The sequence below is a fragment of the Pezoporus occidentalis genome, unplaced genomic scaffold (genome assembly GCF_034315485.1).
Source record: "Pezoporus occidentalis ecotype Australia unplaced genomic scaffold, CSIRO_AGI_Poc_V1 ctg45, whole genome shotgun sequence".
In the NCBI taxonomy this organism is placed as follows: domain Eukaryota; kingdom Metazoa; phylum Chordata; class Aves; order Psittaciformes; family Psittacidae; genus Pezoporus; species Pezoporus occidentalis.
In genome coordinates this window covers 5,069,584-5,075,742 of record NW_026915780.1, presented here as the reverse complement: position 1 = coordinate 5,075,742, position 6,159 = coordinate 5,069,584, and the positions used below count along the sequence as shown (strand labels likewise).

Sequence of the window (6,159 nt, the reverse complement as noted above, 5' to 3'; positions counted from 1 at the left end):
AAGTTCAGACCTTGCTACAAAGACAAAGCCTTGGGGGAATTCAGAGGGTACTTCTTTTGTTGTTTACTTAGCTTGTGGGAGTTTAATGTTTAATCGCTGCAGAGGAGTGAGTGGGTTAGTCATGTAATTGTTAGCCATGATTTCTGCCTTTTTTCCTTCTGTCCTTTGTTCTTCCTTATCGCGGCTCTTGCATTTTGTGGACTAAACCGGCTTCCTATCACAGCCCGCTAGTCCTTGATTTCTTAGTAAACAGCATTTTTATGGCATTAACAGGAGTGTCTTCATTTAAAAAGCTTAAATGAAGGGCACAGGAGTCCTTAACCTCAAAGGCTCCCTAACCTCAAAGGAGGCGGATGCTTCCCCAGCAGACAGGCATGGGTCCAGGCTGTGAGTACCATTGCTCCTGCAGATCAAAGAGCCATGACATGATCCCAGGCTTCTCCCAGGAGAAGCAATGTTGAAACTCCCCTGTCTCCATTGCTAATTTCTCAAATGAAAGAGGTGCAAAATGATAAATGACTGTATAACTCCAAACAAGGGATCCATTTGCTGAGTGAATGAAACACTTTTTTATCCACTACCCTCAAAGTGTAAAACAAGTTCCAGGCTTGGAAGTTGGTAGATAAGCGTGCCACTACTTGCAACTACATAAGGCAACCCCGCAGGGCTGTTCCCTACAGGGCAGGTTTGTGTCCCAGTGTGGCTTGCGGCTGCTCCCTAGGTTCACCTCTGCTCTCTCCCAACATGTGCCATGAGAAACATAGACTCATGGAATCCCAGAGTGGTTTGTGTTGGAAAGGACCTTAAAGCTCATCCAGTTCCAACCCCCTGCCATGAGCAGGGACACCTTTCACTAGACCAAGTGTCCTCAGTTGCTCAAAATGCCACAGAGCAGTCCAATGCACCTTGTGGAATTGTCAGGAGGTACTGGGAAAAACTAAACTCCAATCCACTTACCATGGAAACAGGGTCTCTAGCTTTGAAATATGAAGCTACCTAGCTAACTTAGATAAATTATGGCTGGATGAGCACGGTAGTTTGACAGCAAAGGTAGCATTAGGCATGAGAACATCTGTCAGCATCTGTCTGCTTTAGGATGACAGATTGCAGGGAGCAGAGATGCTGGCGTTGCCACTGGCTGAGCAGAGCTGCAGATGACCTGGCAATGCTGCTGTTTACACAACCCCTTGAAGCTATTGCCACAACCTGTGGAGCTGGTTTTAGCAAGAGTGGAAAATCAGTGGAGAGAAAGGCAATGCTGAAAAGCCAGACAAGCTAGAGCAGTATCTGGAGCAGTGCAGAGTGCATTGTCAGTTAAATCATTTTTAGCAGTGGTCCAAATTCATCCATGTTCAGCTCTGAGTGTATGTTGATGGTTACAGGGCTTGGAAGAAGGGCTCCAGAGGAAAACTATCTCCTAAAACACCCTTGGTGGCCAAGAAGAGGCCACTGTTGCCCCTGTGCCCTGTGGTAGGTACTCACTCTGCCAGGTGCACAGGGGCTAATATCTCAATGCAAAACCCCATTCCCCACCTTGGAACTGGCACTGGCTCCGGGTCCCCCACATCGCCAGTTCAGGGTGGCTTCTGGATAGGTACTGTTGGCAACGGGATCTTATGGATAGTGTCATAACTGCAATGTTACCATGAGGCCATAATAAAAAAGCTTTATTCTTGCACTGACTTCAATGAAAGTGTAACTGCTAGAGAGAATGGAATAAAGATACAAGTAGTTTAAATTGCTAAGACTCCAGCTGAGCAGTTTTTGATGACAAAATATTCGCAATCACTTCACATCAGGAACTCATTGCATGCAATGTGCAAAGACTTTGCCTTCCTATATTCAAAATTAGAGCAGTTTAAAGTTAAATGCACTTAGATTCAGTTGAGTTCAGGACCAAATTTCTGGTTGCTTTAATCGCAAAGGTCAATTTTAATCTTTCCTCCAATGTAAATAAAAAGCGGCATTACTGAGGCAGCAGAGATTGCAGGAGGGCACAACAGGAGGTATAAAAAGCAAATCATGCTGGGCAATCCTGGGAGCTCCTCAGAAGCAATGAGGTGGGAAAACTGGGATTGTTCTAGAAGGATGACAGGCATCACCCAAGTAAGTTAGAGGAGTGATTAGGGGTGAAATGATCTCAGTTCTTCTGCTCAGAAACCAACCTAAGACGTTACAAAATGTTTTTGCTGGAGATGTAAAACAGCGCTCAGGGAACAACCTGGGAAGGAGACACCAATGGGCTAAAAAGCCAGAATTTGGGAATGTCACCAGATCCTCATGATTTCACACATTTTCTAAATCTGAATATCGAAAGATTTTTGCATTCTTTCCAGATACTCTGAAATGGCAACCAAAGTTTCTATTTTCCTTTTGAAATGTAGGCACAGAGTTGTTATGTTCGTTATCTGTGGTTGTATAATGTAATACAGTGGATTTTACAGAGATATCCTTATCTTTTAACACTACTTTAATAATTGCCTTTTCATTTTGTTTTATAAGCTTGAAAGTTACAATGTTAGCTGTTAACCAAGGGTCTCCATACACTTCAATTCTTGTCCATTTTTTAACAGCCACCAGTATCAGTTACTTACCAGCCCTGCAAATTGCTCCCGGACTACAGAAAAGAAGAAAGCTCTTCACTTTTCAAAGTAAAAGATGTTTCAAGCATATATCCTTAAGGCTTACAAAACTGGCACATCAATCTTGAACCAGAAAAAGCTGTGTCCTCCATGCTGAAGGCAATGCTGAGTTTTGCTCCCAAAGGAGAACAGCTCCTGCAGTGCCTCAGCATGTCCCTGCTCTAGTGGAAGGTGTCCCTGCCCGTGGCAGGGGGTTGGAACTGGATGAGTTTTCAGGTCCTTTCCAACCCAAATCATTCCAGGATTCTATGATTATTGGTTTTCAGATTGTTGCTGCTTGGATCTCCACCCGCAGATCCTTGGTCTAAGACTCTGCCATTTATGTGGGCATCCTGGTAGGGACTGCTCCATGCTGAAGGAGCACATCCATAAGTGGATACTGACAAGAGGGGCACAAACAGTGGGACTTTCACTGCCTGGCACATTGCCTCAACCTGCCACCGGGCACGGCCAGATGAAACCCAGAGTGCCATCACCAAGGAATTCCCCAGCATGGGAAGTATTAGCCACAGTTAAGTCAGAAGGGTGTGCCAAGGGCAGGGCATTGCAATGCACTTTGGGATCTTGCTATAACTGAATGAAATCTTTCTTACTTCCACCCATCCTGGACTGCGACTGTCACTCCAAGACTCAGAGCTGGTACACTGGAGTATAATGTTATGGCTCCAGGTAAAAGTAGAACCATCTGCTTTGCTCTGCACTATACTATATAATATAAATGTAAATTATCTCTGTAATATAATGCACAGTGGAGAATTCATTTAATAGTGTATCTGATTACCTCTGTCTCACATTCAGCATGCTTCAATAGGGTATCACTTCTAATAATAATAAATCATGTTTACGCTGTTGTATATCTTCATGTGCACACCTCAAATCCTTCACAAGAGGTGTACATTGCTAAACCCAGCCACAGACAGAAGCAAAGCACCATCCTGAGCTGAGTAAGTGGCTGCAACCACTATGCAAGCTGAAAGCCCTCAAGGCAGTTCGCATATATTTCAGGGGAGAATACGCCCTTTCCTGAAGAAGATTAAGCTCTCCTCTTTTTAAGCTTTGGAATGAAAGAGATAGTCCCCAACTGAAGAAAACATTTCACACTTTTTATTGCAAAGACACTGTGTTTTAAAGACAATTCACATTTTTTTTTTACTGTGGAATGTCTTTGGGCCAAAACAGAATAAGAGGGGAAAGGGCTTTTTGTTTTTCAGTAATAAACTTTATATCTAAAGCTGATGGAAGGAAAATAAAAATTCACTGTTTGATGGAAAATAACGAATCATCATATGTATTTTAGCATAATGCTATGCACATAGGAATGAGGAAAACAACTGCAACATAAGAATATTAAACTCCTACTGCTAATGAACTCGAAGTGTTTAAATATGACTTTCATGGCAGTGGAGTACTTAAAAGGCTGAGAAATTACTTCATCATTGTGTATCAGCACTTAAACACAGCAATTACATCAGGGTGCTTTTCTACCTCAGTATCACATTAATGACAAGATCCAGTGACTGACAGCTGAAGCTGAATGAATTCACCCTCCATGTGAGATTAAATTTCCAGGCTCTGTCAACATAGTTACAGCAGAAGAAATGAAGTTTTGGCTCTCACTTAGAGGCTGCATATTGCAAATATTCTTTTGAATTAAACTCTGTGCTTATATATGCAGGGATTTTAATGCTTCTGCTCCTCTCCTCCCTCTGGGAGGTATGAAGAGGTTTGTCTGTGTTGCCCTCAAGATGCCCATCACACACACGGTTTCACTGTAAGGCAATGGCTGTAGGGAAACCTCCTTCTTCAGCTCTGTAGTTAATCACCTGCAGGGATGGAGAGGATGGAGTTTACCCATTAGCTACTGATGGCTCAGCGGTCAGTGTTACCTTCTTAAGCTTCAGAAACTGTCTGCAACTGAAGGGTGTACTCCTGAGGTGGAGAAGACAGCCTCATTTCTTAGAGTCTACCCTATCGTCTACCTAGAGTCTATCTAGAGTCATGTGTTTGAAGTCACAGCAATCAGCAACCCTGGGGTATGAAGGGAGGCTCTTCCCCAGGCCCTGTTGACAGGAACCTCGAAGAACTTTTGTCTACCTCCACATTATGGCAAATAATTTAATTAATTAATATTACCTAATCAATCACTGCAGAAAACTCAGACATTCATCCTCTGGGATAAAGTTTAATGACTGAATAGCTTTCCTTGGTTGCTAACGTTGAAGGTGTCAGCAGAGTGATGACCTTGCCTGCTCATAGCCTTTAAGAAAAGCAGTCCCATTGAGTCAGTAACACCCCTCTTAAAATAGTGCACAAGAGGCATACTGCATGTGGATGGAATTTGCAATATTGAAACCATAAAAAAGAGAATATAGTGAAAGCATTTTGCTCTACACTTAGTAATTCACTGGCCAGGCTTTTTCCTGTTTTCCACTGTAACATAACTATTAGTTTTAACAAAACCGTTTTGTCTAAGGCAGAATTAATTTCTTTAGAGCAATGAAGTGAGGTTTTGTTCACAGCTCTTTATTTCTGCCTATGTATAAAGTTGCTGAACTTCCTCTGCGGGGTAAAATTATCCCATCATGAAAATACAACGAGAAAAGTTAAGAACTGGAATATTTTGGAATTGTTGAGTATTTCTGCTTCGTTGCTATGACACGCAAGATGTGATATTATATATGGGGTATATATGTGATATACGTGTTTACATCTGTGTATTTGCATATACACATAGAGAGATACATATTACTCCTTTGGGTATTACTTTTACACACATATGTTCCACTGGGAGTTTCCATACCTCGTGAAATAAACACTTGCTCTTAAATGTGTGTATTGCCGCAGGTCACCCACCAAATGTTATTTATTATAGCCTATATTTTGAGTAACTGGAATCCCAGCAGGAATCAATGTCCAAACTCACTTACCCGTTTCAGCGATGAGAATCACAAGTAGCTCCTGAGTAAAGGATGGGTACAGAAGGGGCCTGCCAATATTTTTTTGCCAGGCATGAAGACTGGTGTGAGAATACCTGCCAGCTTTTGGGAACTACGAATAGAGGCAACTGGAGAGGAAATGAGTTCCTGTCTCAGAATTCTGCTGCAATACCCCGGGCTCCGAGCCAACCTCTAAATTGCAGGCAGCGGCACTGCATGGGGCAGCAGTGCAGACTTTCTGCCTGAAAGCTTTGAGAGGTTGCAGGGTAGGTAAAAAAAATAGATTCTGTCCTTTGCAATCTTTGCACACCTACTTCGTACTGCAGAAGAACGGGAAAGCAGCTGCGTGATCTCATCCCTTCAGAGCTGAAGTGTACCTGTTTGTCTTTCAACTGCTACATTTGCACACTCCACAGAAAGGAATACTAAGAAACATAGAATTGCTTCAAAGTCAGTGAGCTCAGCTGAGCTTTAAGTAGCCTGGGTACCAGTACAATAGCGTAACATTAGAACTACTAGCATCTTCCTACTGAAAGTAAGTTTTGCTTTAAATCAAGGCATTAGGCATGATTATATTTATA

The 6,159-nt window shown here is 42.5% G+C and overlaps 1 long non-coding RNA gene across 1 annotated transcript; it reads right to left on the bottom strand.

The window, feature by feature from the left end:
- Positions 1-3,724: 3,724 nt before the first annotated feature.
- Positions 3,725-6,159, bottom strand: LOC134172193 (uncharacterized). Its single transcript, XR_009967863.1, has 2 exons — positions 5,570-6,159; positions 3,725-4,465 (listed from the first exon to the last, which is right to left on the bottom strand). It is a non-coding gene; the product is annotated as an uncharacterized LOC134172193 (long non-coding RNA).